At 47.7% G+C, this 21,061-nt stretch overlaps 1 pseudogene; it reads right to left on the bottom strand.

The window, feature by feature from the left end:
• Positions 1 to 9,808: 9,808 nt before the first annotated feature.
• LOC138986924 (testis-specific Y-encoded protein 1-like) lies at positions 9,809 to 20,553 on the bottom strand (annotated as a pseudogene).
• Positions 20,554 to 21,061: the final 508 nt, after the last annotated feature.

Raw genomic sequence — 21,061 nt, 5'->3', positions numbered from 1 at the left:
TAATTTTTTGGGCAGCAGGGAAGCAGAAACTGTTTAAGTCTTTAGAAAAATGTATCATAATCAAATTAGTCGGAATATTTGTAGTCTTTCCTTCAGTTTCAGAAAACTCTACATCCCTAAGTGTAATGCAGGGCTTTCTAACTGAAACCAAGAAACTCACCAAGACCTCACCAAACTCTAACAGTGCAAATTAGAAAAATTGTGTTACTGTGCTGTTAAAATTTGTGAGCTTTATAGCCAAATTAAGAATTTAACCTTCAAGATGGTTGTGCTAAAGATCCTGCTAAAACAGGTGTGGCCACAGGGCAAGGGAAGAGGGAAGGTATGGGTGACCCTTGAATGAAGTGTGGTCTGGGGAAGAGGCAGGCTCCAAAGGCACAGCTGAGAAGAGTCTGGCAGGGCCACACCTGTAAGTGCCACAGCCATGACTTTGGGTGTGTCCCTCAGGCCTGCATCTGAGGAGGAGCAGCACCCGAGTCCAGAAATGACCAGAGACAGTACACCAGAGCAGCCTCGGCAGACAGTTATTGTTGTAAATGTGGATGATCCCGGGAAATATCTGAGAGAGCGGGAGTCCCACTACCCATGCCCGTCAGTCAGAATCCCTGTGTTTGCACTCACTAGTGCAGTGAAAAGGCACAAGGTGGAACTGGAAGGGGCTGCTGTTCTCATCTGCTGAGAGTGCCAGACCAATTCAGACACACACCTACCATCCGTTGTGAAGACAGGACACAGGTCAAACACTCAGGGCTTTCTTGTTGAAGGCACACACACACACACACACACACACACACACACACACACACAGGCACATTACCCCCTTGCTTGAGGACACAGTGTGCAACAGGGACTGCAAATCCTGACCAGGTAAGCAGTGACATGACACTACCCAGCACACACAAGTCAGGAGGAGGACAGTAGGTGTGAGAAACAGCCCCTGGTTGGGGGATGCAGACCACCTCAGATGCAAAACACCAGAGGGGACACGGAGCAATGAATGTGTCTGATGGTATGGCAGGGCCGGAGGCATCAGTGTTGGCTGGGCAAGTGGAAGAACCCAGCATCGTTGGAAACTCCTGTTCCAGTGTGCTTCTTCTACCCAAGACTAGGACTGTTGCTATTGGATCTTCTGGCCCAGCATGTGGCCTGAATGGCTCCTTGACCTAAAGCAGATTATGAACCACCCTCAAGTTTCTGTCATGATCAGCAACCAAGATAAAGACTTTCTTAGCTACAAGATTGAAGGTCAGTGAGGGGGACTGAGGATGGGTGGGTATGGGACCTGGCGGGGAGTAGGAGGATCGTGTTAGCCATGTTCCTGCACTGTGAGACTTTGCAGAGGCATCGTGGAAGCTGTTAATGCCTACCTGGGTGACAAGCTGAGGCACCTAGCAGCTTGCACCTTTACCCTCGTCCCTATCCTGGCAGGTGCAGATGCAGAACCATCCAAAATCCCGCTGCATGCTGATCTTTTCATTTTGGGACAAATCCTACTTCTGGAACACGATGATCGTTAAGGAGTATTACCTTGACATCATTGGTAAAACGTGGCTCCAGGGTGGTGAGTGTAGGTGTGTAAGGAGGTGAATGATCCACCTGCAGAATCCACCCTTGTGTTCGCTTTCTGGAGGTTATAGGGCACGATATTCCACTCCAGTCCACTGGTTCTGGGACTATGAATGAGGAGCACAAGCCACAGGCTAGAAATCAGGAGCCTTAAATTTCTCAGCTGGTTGTCAGGCGACTACTGCCCAGAATCGAACAGGATTGCTGAGGTGCGGTTGCTTTGGGCTTGCATACAGGTGACGATTGATGTTGGAGTTCTTGGATGCTCACGGGTGGGTTGCGGGCCTGGTCAGCCCTGGACTGATCTTGCTTGTGCCTCCAGCAGATCATTGACAAAGACGTGTGGACGACCCTGTGAAGTATTACCCTAGGAAGGAAGTTTCTGCCATGAGGAGTAACTGGCAGAAACACATGTGGTGAAGGGGTCTGGAGGTGGGCCCTGTGTAGTGACAGCCATGTAGTGGCCGGACACTGTCCTTTCCCAAATGGGGATGACTCAGGCACATGCAAGCTGTCTGTGGAGCCAGATTCTGGGTCATGCATGTGGCAGATGACCTGCTGAGACTGGGGGGGCTTGGGGACTCGGTGTGTCCGTGAGTGAATCAAGTCTCCTTCAATTTAACTGTGGTTGCAGTGCAAGAGGCCTAGGTGATACTACTAGAGGCAGGGTGAATTAAGTATATTTGTCAGAATCATCCTTCCGTGGGTGCTGCCATCCCCCAGCCTCCTGTTGCTCACCGAGTTTAAGATTGCCTGGGCCTACACTCCTGCACCTTACCCTGGGAAGGCCTGTCATTGCAAGGGCATCCTCTCCAGGGTCCCAGTGCACCTCTGTGCTGACTTTGGGATCTTCTGTGATTTTGCACATCCACCAATCAGTGTCTCACCATGACCACACTTGCTGCACTGGAAGAGGCTTCAGGCTGCCTTCAGAAAATAGGGAAGTGTTCGGGGAGGAGGTGGACAGAGAGCTCCAAGTGCAGGACGTGGTGCCTACTGATGCCATCTCAGACATTGCTGGACATGGGCATCTTCAGCTCCTGAAACACCTATGTTCCCTGTTTGTGTTTGTGTCCCCATATCGAGCCTGTGTGTGTATACACATGTGTGCTTGTGTCGCCTGTGTGTGTGTGTGTGTGTGTGTGTGTGTGTGTGTGTGTGTCAGCCCAGGGAAAAAACAGAGATAAACGCGACAGGAGAGGAAATGCCAAGCAATAAGAAGAGGAGGCACAAGGCGTCCCCAGTCTGAGGGTGATTGATCGCCCTATCTCCGCAGGACCCTGTCCAGGATGGGAATGAGGAAAGGATGGTCAGAGATAACTCAGGACCTTGGCTCCAGAAGTCTGCAATGAGACAAAATGCAAAAACACGCTCACTATTTCTCCGTGTTCTTGTATGTGTTTGGACCAGGAAGAGCGGGTGCATGGTCTGTGGATTCACCCAGGGCATATCAGGTGGGGTGGGCCTTTAAAACCACCGCCTGTGGAGCCCACAGTTTGTGGGGACATAGGCCGTCCTGTGGAAATGGTGGATGTGGATACAGAGGACCTGGGATGTTGAGGAGGCTAAGGTCTTGCTGAGAAGGACAGAGACTCGAAGGAGAAAGAGGCACAGATTGATGTACTGGAGACTTGTTCCGCACATGTGAGAAGGAGACCCAGGAAGGTCCTGGGCGAGTGCTTGCCAGGATCAGCCCATCAGCCAGCACCCTCTCTCCATGAGGGTGGCACACACTGGCACAATGTAACACAAAATGCGAGACATGCTAAGGTAGGCTGTCCGTGCAAAACCACAGGCATCCTAGGAGAGACAAGGCGAGAGCGTGGCATGCCTTCAGTCACTTCTAGCCTCCCTGGCTGTGCAGAACGGCGAAGAAAGTGCAGGTGTTGATGTACGTGTGTGCTCCTCTGCCGGGGTATGCCAATGAGGGAGGGAAAAGGGAGGAAGCAAGGATGGTGGGCTTATTGCATGTCTCATAGGAACTCGAGAGAGTGGGATACAGGGAAGCCCCTGGGGCAGTTCGGGGCCTGCTGGTTTTCAGGGTCCAGGGGAAAGGCAATAGCAGTCCTGCCAAAGATACCCCATGGCTCGTGCAGAAAGCCCTGATATAAATTCCCTCTTTCTTCTGGGTCTTTCCCTTGGCTTTGGGCGCCTAAGGGGCAAAGGTGAGTGTCTGCACCTGGGGGACGATTTTGGCAGTCTCTCTGGATCACAATCTCTGATTTTGTTGTAGGCAATCTGCACCAGGTGACACTCAGAGGGAAGCTGCATTCCAGGTGACCGTCTTGGATGTCCGTGTGCCCAACCAAGGACTGGCTTCCTTGGCACGTGGGCTGTATAGGTAAGCAGGGATGCCTGGCTGTAGGGAGTCCTACCTGGGCTTAATGAACCCAATGAAAGAGAGTATTTGCATTTAGCAAATCAATGAGGCCTGGGTGGAATCAAGCCCTCTTGGTGTTTTTGAGATAGAAAAGCTGCTTTCTGCCCAAGGGAGGGATGAGCTGTGGGCCCAGAAAGGGCAGGATTCCCAGATCATCATCTGTTTGGGGACTCCATGGGTCTGGGTAGGAATAAACAGAAGGGACCACCTGTAGGAATGCCACCTTACCATTATGGCTCGGGTTTCATGCCTTGTATCAGAAGAGACCATCTATCTATGTGCACCTTCTTCACAACATTGGATCAAACCCAGGCCTGTCAAAGACTCTAGGGGCCCTTGGAGGCTCGGGCATCTCTTTGGCCTTTTCCTGCTAAAGGGAGGTAGCTCTTGGAGGCACAGTTAGACAGGTGAACACAGAAAGCTACACAGGTAGAAAGAACAGTGGGCCTCACTCAGACTGTTGGGGGTAGTAGGCTAGCAATAGGAACACAACATTGACCAGGAATGACCTAGATAGGAACACACTGAGAAAGCAGTTCTCCAAGTCAGCTGAGCCCAGACGTCCTTGTTTTCTGGTCTCCTGAAAGAATGCACAGGCAATGGATCAGGCCAGCGTGACTGGTACTGTGAAGCTGTCCAAGGTGATGGGAGAATGCAGAACGCAGGCACAGCTCATTCAGCTCTCCAGGGCGAGCATTTCCAACCCTGCCTGATGCTTTGCAGATCGGTCCCTGTCAGGAGCAAATGCCAAAATTTTGTAACCTTTGAGGCTAAGTCACAGAGCTGGAAGTGCAACCTCACATGTTCAATGAGAAAGTGAAAGAAAATAACCAGGACAAAAAAAAAAGGGTGCTTACCAAAATTGATGCTCCTGGACAAGAAAGTTTGTACTTCTACATATGTGCAATTCCTCTCAGGGATGTTGGTGTGTACACAAGCATGTGTGTGCATATGTTCATGAAAAGCACCTGACGGTATGTTTGTGAGTATGAGGTGTAGAAACTGACCTAACCAGGTGATGGAAGTTGGATAGCGAAACCGTGAAGGTCATAGGGAAAGTACATACTCTGGCCATCAGAAACACTGGAGCCAGTGTACCAATCCCTGTTATCTCACTGAGTGAGCAATTTCTAAGTGGAATTACAGTGGTGCACCCAGGATGCCTGGCAGAAAGGAGAGGCAGAAAGAAAGTGCCTGGGGGTGACCAGTGAGAGTGCCGAGGATCTGAGACACAGAACAGGCTGCACTCCCAAGACACAGAAGCCATGGTGGGTGATCCCACAGCCCCTTGGACATGCAGCAACAAGGGCCTTTCTATCCTTATCAAACTCTGGGATTTCTTTCCCTGACATTGCCATGAGACACATAGACACCAGCCCTGGTACATACACAAAAGGATTGCCCCAAACAGTGCTGTGCCAGAAGCAGAGATAAAGAGACACAAAGTGAGCTCTGTACCCTAAGGCTCTGGTGTCCCTGAACAATATAGATCAACTGCTGCAAACGGTGGGGTTTTTCCCTTCTCCCCTAGCATCTGGACAGCATCAGGTACTCTATCCCATGGAGAAAAGTATCCAGCCACTTGGAGCCCCTGTGTATCATTTGGATACTCATGGAGAGCTCCCAGTTATTGAAGGTCCTGTGGGACACAGGAGTGTGTTGTTCAGATTGCGGAGCAGGAACCCGTGGTTGGAATTTCCAGATCCAGGTCAATGACAGCGCCTGGGGTAGTGGCAGATGCAAAACCTGCTAGCTCCCTAGAGCAGAATCTGGCCATATGGTGCAGCTGGAGCCCAGGAACCGCGGAAGATGTCCTCCAGTCTAGGGGTGTGCCCATAAGGGTGCCGTCCAGTACCCTCTCAGCCATTGGTCTAGATTTGGGCCAGCAGCATGTGCGCGGCTCACAGCCTAGGGCCGTGCCTGTTTGGCTGATGTACCAGAGCCTGTTCACCCGGTCCTGGGCTGACCACCACCCCTTTCTTCAGCCTCAGGCCGCCCCAGACACACCAGCCACTGCCTCCCGATCATGACTCTCACTCCCCACCCCGAAAAAACAAGTGGGTCCCACAGGTTTATTGCAGCCTGGGCCGCCATTGCACACAACTTGCTTTGGTGCTCTTATGTCCCATCCTTTCACATCTGACCCAGTCTGGGGTCATGGCCAGGGCCAAGAAGAGCACGAGAGGTGGTCAGAGGAATGCGGGAGCGTCTTGGGACCCCGGACCTACTTAGTTGTGAGCCCAGATGCTCAGGGAGATGGGGCCCTGCAGCCTGCCCTTGTGATGCTGTGCACGGCTGCGACCCTGCAGCCACCAGTTGCAACAGCAGGCGACAATGCGACCCACGTCAGCGTGGAGGTGGCAGGGGATGGCGGGGCCCTGGTGGACAGAGACGTGGCGGGGATCAGGCGGGTGTTCCAGCTGCTTGTGGAAGACATCATGGAGGAGGTGGAGGTTTTGGCTGATGAGGAGCAGCAACGGGGGTCCTCGCAAGACCTGAAGGAGAAGGTGTTAGAGGATCAGGGCAAGGAATTGCCGGGAGACCCAAATGAACTTCTGGCACTAGATGCGCTGCAGGCGCTGGCCACCCTGCAAGTGGAACTGAGCTCTGACCATGAGAAAAACTGCAGGGGCTATGTTTCGTTCATGTGCAAGAGCCATCAGAGGAGGAAGCATGACTTGGCTCAGAGGAGTGCCATTATCCAGGGCATCTCTGGTTTCTGGGCCAAAGTGGTATCCTTTCTGCTGCTTCTTGGGGTCTGCTGCTCAGGAGGAGGAGGAGGTGCAGAAGCAGGAGCAGGAGGATGGGTGGGGACGAGGGCGCAGGATGGGTGCTGATGGACCCTGTAGGAAGTGTGGTACTGGGCAATTGGCAGGCTCCAAAGGCACAGCTGAGTAGAGTCCAGGCAGGGCCACACCCCTGAGTGTCGCTGCCATGAATTTGTGTGTCTACTTCAGGCCTGCATCTGAGGAGGAGCAGCTCCAAGGCCTCTAAGTCAGGAATGACCAGAGACAGTACACCAGAGCAGCCTTGGCAGACAGTTATTGTAAATGTGGATGATCCCGAAAATAACTGAGACTTGGGAGTCACACACACGTACACACAGACACACATACACATACACAAACACACACTAACTCCTTTGCTTTTGGACACGATTTGTTTCAATGACTGCAAGTCTGACAATGTAAGCAATGACATGCCACTACTCAGCATACACAGGTCTGGAGAAGAGTAGGGATCAGAAACAGCCCCTTCTTGGGGAATGCAGACCACCTCAGATACAGAACACCACAAGGAACCCAGAGCCATGAGCGTGCCTGATGGTATGGCAGGGCCTGAGGACATCAGTGGTGGCTGGGCAAGCAGAAGTGCCCAGAATCCTTGATGATGCCTGTTCCAGTGTCCTTCCACCCCAGACTAGGGCTGATGTTCCTGGCTCTCCTTGGCTTAGCATGTGGCCGATATGGCTCCTTGACCTAAAGCAGATTATGAACCACCCTTAAGTTTCTGTCATGATCAGCGACCAAGATAAAGACTTTCTCAGCTACATGATCGACTTGAAGTTCAGTGAGGGAGACTGAAGATGGGTGGGTATGGGACTTGGTGTGGAGTGAGAGGATCATGTTATCCATGTTCCTACAATGTGAGTGTTTGCAGAGGCTTCGTGGAAGCTGTTAATGGGAGGCAAGCTGAGGTCCCTAGAAGCTTGCACCTTTCTCTTCTCCCTATCCTAGCAGGTACAGGTGCGAGCCATCCCCGGTCCCACAGCAAGCTGATCTTTTCCTTTCAGTACCAACCCTACTTCTTGAACACAGTGATCATTAAGAAGTATTACCTTGACATCACTGGTAAAACGTGGCTCCTGGGGTGATGAGTGTGGGTGTGCAAGGGTGTGCATGATTCACCTGTGGGGGTCCACCACACCCGTCTCCCCTGTCTTTCTTCAGGGTAAAGGGCACATCATTCCACACCAGTCCATTGGTTCTGGGACTTTGAACAGGGAGGACTCAGCCACAGGCTGGTCACCAGGAGCCTTAATTTTCTCAACTGGTTGTCAGGCCACAACTGCCCAGAATCAAACAGGATTGTTGAGGTGGACTAGTTTTGGTCCTGCATACAGTTGATGATTGATGTTGGAGTTCTTGGCTGCTCATGGGAAGGTTCGGGTCCTGGTCAGCCCAGAGGTGACATTCCTCGTGTTGCCACCAGATCATCAGCTAAGACGAGTGGGACGATCCCCTGAAGTACTACCCCAGCAGGGAAGATTGTTCCATGAGTGGTAACTGACAGAGACACATGTGGTAAAGGGTCTGGAGGTGGGCCGTGAAGGGACAGCCATGTTGGAGCCGTGACACTGTCCTTTCCCAAATGTGGATGCTCAGGCTCATGCAAGCTGACTGAGGAGCATGGATTTGGGCCATGCATGTAGGAGGTGGCCTGCTGAGACTGGGGCCTGGGCATTCAGTGTGTCCGTGAGTGAAACAAGTCTCCCTCAAATCAGCTGTGGTTGCAGCATGAGACTCCTAGGTGATACTACTAGAGGCAGGGTGAAGTAAGTATCTTTTTCAGAATCATCCTGCTGTGGGTCCTGCCATCACCTGGCCTCCTGTTGCTCACTGAGTTTGACATTGCCTGGGCCCTTCATTCCCGCCCCTTAACCTGGGAAGATCTATCATTGAAAGGGTATTCTCTCTGGGATCCCAGTGCACCTGCGTGCTGGCTTTGGGATCTGTGAATTTCCATATGCACCACTTGGTGGCTCACAAGCACCACACATGCTGTGCTGGAAGAGGCTTCAAGCTACCTTGGGAAAATATGAAAGAGCTCGTGGAGGAGGTGAACAGGGAACCACAAGAGCAGGGCATGGTGCCTACCGACTACATCTCTGACATTGCAGAGACCACCCCCCCTTAGACTGGGGACGCCTCATTCCTCCACGTATGGTAACTCGGCACCTCCTCTCCTGTCACCTTTATCTGTGTGTCTTCCCTGGGCCACACACACAAACACATACACACACTCACAAACACAGCCGACATAAGCACATGCGTGTATACACACATGGAGACACAAACACAATCAGGAACACGGGCTTCTGAAACACTGTGTTTCCTGATTGCATTTGTGTTCCTGTGCCGAGCATTTGTGTGTATATGTGTGTGTGTGTGTGTGTGTGTGTGTGTGTGTGTGTGTGTGTGTGTGTGTGTGTGTGTGTGTGTGTGTGTGTGTGTGTGTCTGTCTGTCTGGCCCAGGGCAGACACAGAGATGAAGGCGACAGGAGAGGAGGTGCTGAGCAACCATAAGAGGAGGCACGAGGCGTCCCCAGTCTAAGGGTGGTTGGTCGCCGTATCTCTGCAGTACCCTGTACAGGATGGGAACGAGGAAAGGATGGCCAGTGATAACGCCAGACCATGGCTCCAGAAATCTGCAATTAAACCAAACACAAAAACAAGCTCATCATTTCTACCATGTTGCTGTGTGTGTTTGGACCGGGAAGAGGGGGTGCATGGTCTGAGGATTCACCCAGGACAAATCAGGTGGGGTAGGGCTTTGAAACCACTGGCTATAGAGCCCTCAGTCCGCGGTCACATGGGCAGGCCTTTGGAAATGGTGGATGTGGCTACGGCAGGACTGGGATGGTGAGGAGGCTAAGGTCCTGCAGAAAAGGGCAGAGACCTGAAGGAGAAAGAGCCACAGATTGTCTGCTGCACTGGAGACTTGTTCCACACACGTAAGGAGAACCGAAAATGTCCTGGGCCTGTGCTGCCCAGGATCAGCCCAAAAGCCAGCACGCTGTCTCCATGAGGGTGGCACACACTGACACGATGTGACACAAAACGCAAGATACGCTAAGCTAGGCTATCCGTGCAAAACGACAGGCATCCTAGGAGAGACAGGGTGTGAGTGTGGCATGCCTCCAGACACTTCCAGCCTCCCTGGCAGTGCAGGTAGGCAAAGAAAGTGCAGGGGTGAGTGTACGTGTGTGGCCCTCTGCCGGGATGTGCCTGTGAGGGAGGGAACAGGGAGGAAGCAAGGGTGGTGGGCTTATTGCATGTCCCAAGGGAACTCGGGGGAGTGGGAGACGGGGAAACCCTGGGGGCAATTTGAAGCCTGCTGGTTTTCAGGGTCCAGGGTCTAGGCAATAGCGGTCCTGCCAAAGATACCCCTTGGTGTGTGCTGAAAGTCCTGACGTGAATTCCTTCTTTCCTCTGGGGTCATGCCCCTGACTGTGGGGTTTAGAGGGGCAAAGGTGTGCGTCTGCATCTGAGGGAGGATTCTGGCTCTCTCCCTGGAGCAGATTCTCTGATTTTGTCATAGGGGATTTGCACCAGGTGACACTCAGAGGGATCCTGCCTTCCAGGTGACTGTCTTGGATGTCTTTGGGCCCAACCAGGGACAGGCTTCATTGGCACTTCGGCTGTGTAGGCAAGCAGGTATACCTGATTGTATGAAGACCTACCTGGGCCTAATGAGAGCAACTGAAAGGGAGTCTTGGCATTTAGTCAATCAGTGAAGTCTGGGTGGTTCAAACACTCTTGGCGCTAAGGTACAGAGTCAGAAGTGCAACCTGAGATGAGCAAGTGAAAGAAAATAACCAGGACAAAGAAAGTTGGGTGCTTACCAAAGTTCATGTTCCTGGAGAAGAGAGCGTGTACTTCTGCATATGTGCAAGTTTCCTCTCAGGGATGTTACTGTGTACATGCATATGCACACAAAGAACCACCTGCCAGTACGCTTATGAGTATGAGCTGTCGGAAGTGACCTAACCAGGTAATGGGAGTTGAATAGCAAAGCATGAACGTCATAGGGAAAGACTCCACCTAGACTCCAGCCAGCAGAAGCACTGAAGTCAGGGTACCAATCTCTGTTATCTCACCGAGCAAGCAAGTTCTAAGTGGAGTCAGAATGGTGCACCAAGGATGCCTGGCAGAAAGGAGAGGCAGGAGGAAAGTGCCTGTGGGCGACCAGTGAGAGTTCAAAGATTCCAAGACACAGAACAGACAGCAACCTCAGACAAAGAAGCCAAAGTGGGTGACCACACAACCCCTTGACCACCCGGCTACAAGGGCCTTTCTGTCCTTCTGAAGTGCCAGGCATACTAGGCTTTCCTTTTTCCTGTGCTTTCAGTGATGGACCAGAAGTGCAGCATAAGGACCTGCTACCTGCAGAGTCTTCCAGTTTGAAACATTACTAATTGTACTCTTTGCAGAACACATATATTGGTATCAGGATTATAGGATGGTTGGCTTAGCTTGATCCTCTTACTGCTTCCGGCCCCACAGGCTTGGGCGACAAGGCAGGCTTTGGTGTGTTCGCACATGGAGAACAGAATCACATTTGCCAGGAGCCAATACGGGAGACCCCATGCATGACAAAGGTCATGCAAAGAATACCTGACAGGCAAAGGCGGATCAGGACTCGAGGGATTCCCTGGACCTGCTCAAGCATCCGCCCGAAACCAAAATCTGTCTGTCTGCTGTTTACTATATTATGCCTTTCATCAGTTCTTCTGACATTAACAGGGTGCTCTCCCAGACCATCATTCTCTGAAGAAAATCAACTTAAAGCTCTAGTTAATAAGTCTCCTGGGCTTGAAAGGAGCATTTTAATTCTAACCCCTCTGTTCCTGTTTTAGCTTTCTTGGCAGTTTTATCCACACTCTTTTATCTAATGCACATGATTGTTCACAACACCCCAAGCATAACCTTCGAGTGATAAAACAGTGTTATTAGAATAATACTGCATTGTTGAGCCAATGTTTCCTCCCGAGTTTCCTTGTCCATTACCCAATTTGCACCTGGGAGTGCATTAGCTTATATAGTTGGTATGTAAGAAAAACAAGCAGTAGCCTTGGTATTAGCAACATAAGACATGCATTGGAGAAGGAAATGGCAACCCACTCCAGTGTTCTTGCCTGGAGAATTCCAGGAACTGAGGAGCCTGGTGGGCTGCCATCTATGGGGTCACACAGAGTTGGACATGACTGAAGTGACTTAGCAGCAGTAGCAGCACAGAGTTGGAAGTGCAACGTGACATGATTAATGAGCAAGGAAAGAAAACAACCAGGACAAAGAAAGTTGGGTGCTTACCAAAATTCATGTTCCTGGAGAAGAAAGCTTGTATTTCTGCATATGTGCAAGTTTCCTCTCAGGGATGTTACTGTGTACACACGCATGTGTGCACATAGAAGTCCCTGCCAGTACGCTTGTGAGTATGAGCTGTCAGAAATGACATAGCCAGGTGATGGAAGTTGGATAATGAAAACATGAAGGTCTTAGGGAAAGGTACATAGACTCTGGCCAGCAGAAGGACTGAAGCCAGGGAATCGATTCCCATTATCTCACTGAGCAAACACACTCTAAATGGAATCACAGTGGTGCACCCTGGATGCCTGGCAGAAAGGAGAGGCAGGGGGAAAGAGCCTAGAGAGTGGGCCGAGGAAAGGCCACTACACCTGCAGTTTATGAAAAGTAGAAAATGTACCTAATGACCTGGAAGGAGAAACTGTATCTTATTTATTGAGATATCTAGCCAAGGAGAATTCAGCCCAAACAGCCAAAAGTGCTTCCTGGTTTCTTCTTGCTGCCTATAGTAAAATATGAAGGGAAATTAAAAAAATAAATAAATAAGAGAAGGATTTAAAAAAATAAGACAGAACTTGCTGATTTGGAAATTTTCCAGTCTTTTAAGATGACAGAAGATGCTAAAATCAATGGCTCTCAAGCAAGGTCATTTCCAGGGCACTGAGATAAGATGGTCTAAATATAACATTTTACATCACCTATAGGTCATTCTTATTATTTTTTTTTTTAATAAAGGTTGTCTAAAGATGAGTGTGACTGTAAAATTCTTTGTTAAGCCTCAGAAAGCTGGAAGGGGATGCTTCATGACATTATTTAGGCAGGCCAATGCCCTCCAAAGAGTTTAGGGGTGTCACTCAGAGATCATTTCAGTCACACAATAAGACTTCTACCAAGTTTCAGGGTGTTATCCCTCAGCTATCTCAGCAGAAAACCAAGACAGAGGAGGACTTTTTATGAAAACGTGTGATTGTGGCTTTAGAGTGGGTGCTTTGCCATGAACACCAGTAAGATTATCAGGAGGCACACCAAGATTTTAAGATAACATATATATATGTTCAGCTTGGACTGAAAGGACTAGAAATAGTACAAAATAAGAGAGCTCTGGACTTCTACCTTTGACAAGCAGGAAGCAGGCTAGGGAGACTGTTTCACTGTAACCATATACTAGCCACCTTTCATGCAATGGAATCATGTCAGAGGGCAGAATTAAAAATTCAGAGACTGAAGCCTAGGATGTTTCCAGGCCTTAAATCCTAATCAAAGGACTGCCAATAAGAACCCGTGGGATTTCAGAACTGCTACTATTGACTCCCACTCCCCTGCCCTTTCTGGAACTGGAGTGTCTATAAAGGTTATCTATGCCTGACCCAGCACTGTATGTTGGTTGTGAAAGTGAGCAGATTAACTCATCTCTTTTGTTCACAGATCATCAGATCTAGAGGAATTACACTTGTATAATTTGATCTGATGTGTTTGAGAAGACTTGAGAGTCTAGTGTACTACAAGGAGATCAAACCAGGCAATCCTAAAGTAAATAAGTCCTGCATATTCATTGGAAGGACTGACGCTGAAGCTACAGTTACAATACTTCGGCTACCTGATGCGAAGAACTGACCCATTGGAAAAGAGCCTAATGGGGGAAATATTGAAGGCAGGAGAAGGGGACAGCAGAGGATGAAATGGTTGGATGGCATCACCTACTCAATGGACTTGAGTTTGAGCAAGCTCCTGGAGTTGATGGTGGACAAAGAAGCCTAGCGTGCTGCAGTCTATCGGGTCACAAAGAGTAGAACACAACTGAGCGACTGAACACTTGAGATATTGCACAAGTAGACCCTGATCCATATCTGAAACTGACTTAGATGACAAGGTCCTGAACTACAAGTTAATGTTATAATGCATAAATTATTTGAAAGCATTGGCAGGAAAAAGCATTTTGGACATACAAGTATGTAAACAATTTTGTGGCCATGTGTGTACCACGTGGTTTTAAAGGATGTCCACAAGTCCTTTCTTTCAAGGGTGGATCTTTATACTCCCCTTCACATGTGGGCTGGACTTAGTGGCTCACTTCTAATGTTAGAATATTGTAGAAATGAAAATGAAGTGTCTGAGACTAGGTCATAAAAGACACTGCAGCCTCCTTGCTCATCCTCTTGGATCACTCTAGAAGCCAGTTTAGTAGTATCTTGACAACACTCATGTAACCCAGTAGAGAGGCCCATGTGAAAGAACTGAGGCTTTCTCCCAATAGCCAGCATGGAAACTGGTTTCAACAGCTATGTGAGGAAGCCATCTTGGAAGGAAATCCACCAGCCCATGTCAAGGCTTCAGATAATGACAATCTCATGAAACCCTGAGCCAGAACACTCAACTGAATTACTCCTGGATTCCTTTCAGCAGCAGTATGAGATAATATTGTTTTAAGCTGTTAGTTTGGGGTAATTTGTTATGTAGCAGTAGTTCATTAATGCACTGCCAACCTTGGGCCATGTATTTATCCCGGGGTGCCTGCCCATTTAGTCCAATCTAAGTCAGAATCTGCTAGTTCAGTTTAGAAAACATACCTCACCCTTGATCTGACCACCCTCAGTATCAGATCAAATTCCTTATCACTCACCTCAATATCTTATCAGCCTTGCCTAGCCTCAGCAATGATCTTCTCAGTTGAGCCAGAATCCACCCTCACCCTTATGGCCCTCTTAATAAGTTTCCATTCACTGACACCCACTCTGTTGTTGTTGTTCATTGCAGTCTCCCAGTCTCTGTTTGCAATCCCATGGACCCACCCTGTTCCGTAGCTATAAATCCTAGTTGTGTCCCTACTGGAGTCAGACTTAAGCTCAATGTCTCTCCCGTATTATAAGACCCAGCTGTAGTACTCTTACTTTGAATAAAGTTTTTCTTACCACTTTTAGTAAGTGTTATGAATAATTTTTTAACATTTCCAAGTTCTGTTAGTACGGATTATTCTCAAAGGAATACTTTTATACCTTTACTTTTTATACTATATTCATTTGGGAAACAAATTTTTAGAATTAAAGCATTTCATGTTTTTACCATACAAACAGAAAATAGCTTTTAAAATACATTTATATATCCTAAAAAAAAAAATTTAGTAATCTGAAAAGGATGTGTATATAGACATGTCAGTGTATATACACATATACCCTCAGAGCTCCAAGGAAAACTTAATTCTCAGTAAACTATAAATTAAAACATTCAGCCTGCAAAGAGAGAAATCTTTGGAATTAATTAACTTGCCAAAAATCGTAGAGAATGAAATATTAGTTAAAAAAAATATACATAAAAAAATATTTGGGATTTAGATAAAATTTGCTATTTAAATAAAGTTAGGTCAAGCCCTAAACCATCTATTTAAAAAAAAAAAAGAAAGAAAAGACTCTGCATCATGTAATAACCTACATTGGAAAAGAACCTAAAAAAGAATAGATATGTATCTGTATAATTAAATCACTGTGATATACATCTGAAACACAACATTGTAAATCAAATATATTTCCATGAAAATTTGTAAAGAAAGCTTTTAAAATACAAGGTTATAAGGAAAAAATCTAAAGAAAGTAGAAGGTATATATGAATTGAAACAAAAATAGAAAACAACAAAAATAAATCTTGTTGGGATAATAAAACAAGAGCTGCTTCTTGGAAAAACAAAATCAGAAACACTGACACAACTGTGGCAATCTAATAAGGGGAAGAGGAGGTTAATTCCAATACTAGAAATGAGAAACGGAATGTGGTTCTGAAAGGATAATGTTCAAAGGATAATGTTCAAGTCTGAGTGGAATTACTTTTGTTTCAGGAAAGATCCAGTCAAGCAAAAACCTGGGGAAAGAAAGGGAAAGAAAGAAAGAGGAAGAGAGTCAGGGGAAAAAAAGGAAAGGAAGGGAAAGTAAAGAAAAGGAAATGTCTCAACAGATGTTGTAAACTCTCCAATAAAACAATTCTCTTTAAAATCTAAAAACAGAAATAGAAATTCATTAAGCCATAGCCTCATTGCACTTGATGGTACTAAGAACAAGAAAACCCATTTACACATCACTGTTTAGAATTTCTGGCAAACACAATATGATTATTAAAAAAAAATAGAAATAGAAATATGCCATGTTATTTGTAAAAAAATATGGACAGCAGAAATATTTTTTTAAAAAAACATTTTATTTCTATAAATAGTAATTTTACTTAGAATGTTTTGGCAACATTAATAAAACAATAAATTTTACCTGAAAGAACAAGCAAAGTAGACAAGGAAATTCCCAAAAGCAATTACAAAATAGTGATCTTGACAGATATTCAAACATTTGTAAACAAAACAAAGTGTCATTGCCTGAAAAAAATACAGAGATATCAACAGAAAAACAGAGGAAGCTCCTGAAAGAACTCAACTCGCTATTAACCATATTTTATTTGCAGGCACAGAAACTGACTCAAGTTAATTCTAAGAAGCAAAGCCCTGATGTTATTATCTCTTCTCAGTTTGTGTGTGTGTGTGTGTGTGTGTGTGTGTGTGTGTGTGTGTGTGTGTGTGTGTAAAGTAGGAAATTTAGGCTGGAGAGGTAAGAAGAGGGTAGAGACTTAAAGTGCCTTTAAGGAGGAGGAGGAAATGGAGGGGGTTGAGGATTTCATTGTGTGATTTGAACAGCACTGGTGAAGCTCAAACAAGGGAGGTAGCAAGCCATGCAGGCCTAGGGGAAGAGCATTTCCAGAAGAACAGCAGTTGCAAAGTTTTTGGATTGGGAAGAAATGTATTTGCTTAAGGAAAAGCAAGGCCAGTGTTGTCAAAAACAGGGCACCAGTGGGGAAAATAGTAGAGTAGAACGACAGAGAATGGAAGAGAGGAAGTAGTCAGGGACCATATCACTGGGACCTTTTTATTTGGCAATAAATACAACTTGTACTCCTTAGGAGCATACTTCAGAGCAAACAACAGTAACTGTGTTCAAAATACTAAGCAACAATAAAAACATATAAAGAAAACATTTCATATTTTTACTATAGAAATAGAATAAAGGAGATAAGAATGCAATGGTCTGTACATTTATTTATACATAGAGTTTTCACCTGAGACCAGGACACAACACACACACACACACACACACACACACACACACACACACACACACAACACCTAAAAAAGTGGTTTAAGCTGACATTTAGCAAAGTGCGTGGGCCCAAGCAAATTAACTGGAAAGGCTTAGTAATATATTCAAAGTGCAAATCAATCAATGAAGCATTGAATAAATAAATACAATCTACTTGTATTTGAATTTACACTCAGGAAATTACCTAAAATGGAGACAATAGACTTACTACAGCTTAGTCATCTGTAGTCCATCCACTTCATTTCTGAGACGGATGCTAACACCTTGGTGATTACCACTTTCCAGCATTTTGTGAAAGCTTAGAGCATTTAAATAAATTGTGGAGGGGGAAAACAAAAGAGTGGGGAGAGACAAAGAGGAGGAGAAAGGAAGAGGAAATGGAGAGATTTCTCCTGGCATAGATATACAGCCAGGATCCCAGGTTCCTTGAATGGTGCACAGAGATTGCTAGGTACCTGTGCCAAAAGTGGAGAAGGTATGGCATTCAACTCGAGGAGGAGACTCAACTCCAGGAACCCACAGAGGAAGACAAGTGTGCTGATGTTCAGGAACCAATACTTAGAGGGTACACCACAGGTCTGTGAAAGAGCTCTTGGAGACCCCAAGAAAAAAGGTTTCCACAAGTATAATCACAGACTAGATAGTTGGATAGAGTAGAGGAAGGATAATAACTCTATGACCTGATAATTACTGAAATAAATGAGACAATTCCTGCACATCAGACTGTGTCAAGTAAGACTGAAAATCAGTATTAGTTTGATAAAATGGTAAATTACACACACAAAGAATTAACTGTTAACTGCAATACATTCGTGTTCAAGGCAAGATAAGATACAAAACTGAAATCTTCACATGTTCAACTAGGGTAAGATACATGTAACTGGAAAAGGTAAGGAAAAGTTCTATAGAGGGTTTAATCACCCTGGACCCTTTGTATCCACTACATTTACTATTCTCAGACAACTCCATTGTAGCCTAAGGATAAGAGAACTAAATTTAGCCCAATTCATAAACTGAACAGATTCCCTGTGTTTGATCCTTTTCAGTTAAAACTATGGGTCCAGTGCAAATCAAACTGGATGTCAAGGCTTTTTTACTTGGGAATCTTAACTGGCTTTATTACTGTGACTGAGACAGATATGGCTACTTCACTGTGGCTAAAGGCTAGCCAAATGGGAAAGGGGATGGAATGAATCAAATTCCCCTTTTGATCACTCAACAGGAGGTCCACAGGCACCAGGTCCCATTCTCTTAACTATCTCTGCTTCTCCAACTGCAGTCAATGATAACACAGGGCCTGCTTGATGCTTGCAGGGGCCTCTCACCAAACACAGGCATTTTAAATGGTTGGCTTCCTTGAGATGTCCCTGGGCTAGGTAAAGACACTCTGAGACAGTGTTCCTTCTGCCTTGGCTCCATGCCTGGAGTGAATGCATACCTCTTCCTCCAAAGGGACAAGGAGCCACAGCTCTGCATTGACTAAATCCCATGTCTGGTCCAAACTCACATCATAGCTTCTCCATCAACTTCTCCACACCAGGCTTTTGGAGCCAGGGCCCTAGATCAGCAAAACAGAGGCACTTCAGAGAGTTCAGCAGCACAAGGGACCATACCATAACAAAGCCATTCTAATCTGGCTATACGAACTCTTCCATATTTTCCCAAGGCAGCTTGAAGCTGCTTCCAGTGCAGCGTGTATGGTGGTGGTGAGATGCCGAGTGGTGAATGTGGAAATTCACAGAAGATCCCAAAGTCAGCACACAGGTGCACTGGGACCCTGGAGTGGACACCCTTTCAATGATATGCCTTCCCAGGGTAAGGGGAAGGAGTGAAGTGCCCAAGCAATCTCAAACTCAGTGAGTAACAGGAGCCAGGGGATGGCAGGACCCATGGAACAATGATTCTGAAAAAAGATACTTAATTCACCCTCCCTCTAATTGTATCACCTGGACTTTGGCACTGCAACCACAGCTAATTTGAGGTACACTTGCTTCACTCATGGACACACCGAACCCCCAAATCCACAGTCTCAGGAGGTCACCTGCACATGTCCGACCCAAATTCAGGCTCCACAGCCAGCTTGCATGAGTCTGAGCATCCCCTTGGGAAAGGACAGTGTCCTAGATACTACACGACTCTCCCTTCAGGGCCCACCTCCACACCTCCTCTCCACATATGTTTCTGTCAGTTACGCTCATGGAAGAACCTTCCTCCCCAGGGTACTACTTCAGGGGATCATCCCACACATCTTTGCTGATGATCTGCTGGCACAAAGAGTAAGGTGAACCAGCAACCAAGAATTCCATAATCAATCATTAACTGTGCAGGTCTCAAACCACCACTCCTCAACAATCCTGTTCGATTCTGGGCAGTTTTGGCCTGACAATCAGCTGAGAAAGTTAAGGCTCCTAGTGTCCAGCCTGTGGCTGGGTGCTCCCCGTTTGAAGCCCCAGAATCAGTCGACAGGAGTTGAATGACCTGCCCTATACCCTGCAGAAGACAGGGGAGATGGGTGCGGATCCCACAGGTGGATCATCCACACCCTTGCACACCCACACTCTTCACCCCGGGAGCCATGTTTTACAAACAATGTCAAGGTAACCATACTTAGTGATCACCGTGCTCAAGAAGTAGGGGTGGTCCTGAAAGGAGAAGATCACCTTGCAGTGGGACCATGGATGGCTCTGCAACTGCACCTGCCAGGGTAGGGAGGAGGGAAAAGATTCCTGCTCCTCCTCCTCCTCCTCCTGAGCAGTGGACTGCAAGAAGCAGCAGAAAGTATATAGCTATGGCCCAGAAGCAAGGGATGCCCTGCAAAATGGCGCTCCTCTGAGCCAAGTCAGGCTTCCTCCTCTGATGGTTCTTGCTCATGCACCGAAAGTAGGCCCCACAGTTTTTCTCATGCTCAGACCTCAGTTCCACCTTCAGGGTGGCCAGTGCCTGCAATGCATCTTGCCCCGGAAGCTCAGTCGATCTCCCAGGCCTTTCCTGGCCCTGTTCCTCCACCATCTTCTCTTCAGCTCCTGGGAGGACCCCTATTGCTGCTCTTCATCTGCCACAACCTCCACCTCCTCCATGATGTATTCTGCAGGCAGCTGGACCCCCCACCCAATACCCGCTGCATCTCCATCCACCAGGGGCTCAGTGTCGTCCACCGCCTCCAACCTGAAGAGGGTGGCCTCTTTGCCTGGCATTACAACTGGTGGCTCCAAGGTCCCAGCCACGAAAAGCATCAGGAAGGCAGGCCATGGGCCCCAGCACCCTGAACACCAGGGCTTACAACTAAGATGGTCTGGGGCCCCAGGACACTCCTGCATTCCTCTGAACGCCTCTGACGCTCCTCTTGGCCCTGGTCGCGAACCCAGGCTGGGGCAGATACAAAGGGATGGGTCATAATAGCACAACAAGTGGTGCACAAATGCGGATCAGGCTGCAGTAATCCTGTGGGACCCACTAGCTCTTTGGGGGCATGGAGTGAGGGGGATGGTAGGGAGGTGGGGCTGGTGTGTGTAGGGTGGACTGAGGCTGAAGAATGGGTTGGCAGACAGCACAGGACATAGTGAAAGGGCCCTGGGGAGATCAGCCAAATAGGCGGGGCCCAAGGCTATGAGCCATTCTCTGGCTGCTGGCCCAAATTAGTGCAAAGGCTGAGAGTGTGGTGGGCGGCACCCTTATGGACATGTTCCTAGACCAGACGGCATCTTCGACGGTCCCTGGGCTCCAGCCCACCGATGTGAAATATTCTGCTCCAGGGGGGTAGTGGGTTTTGCATCTGCCACTAGCCCAGGCGCAGTCATTGATCAGGCTCTGGAAATTCCAACCACAGGTTCCTGCTCCACAGTCCAAACAACACACTCCCGTGTCCCTCGGGCCCGTTAATAACTGGGAACTCTCCCTGAGTA

Source organism: Bos mutus, unplaced genomic scaffold (assembly GCF_027580195.1).
Source record: "Bos mutus isolate GX-2022 unplaced genomic scaffold, NWIPB_WYAK_1.1 CTG260, whole genome shotgun sequence".
NCBI classification, from domain to species: domain Eukaryota; kingdom Metazoa; phylum Chordata; class Mammalia; order Artiodactyla; family Bovidae; genus Bos; species Bos mutus.
This window is presented reverse-complemented; position numbering and strand designations above follow the sequence as displayed.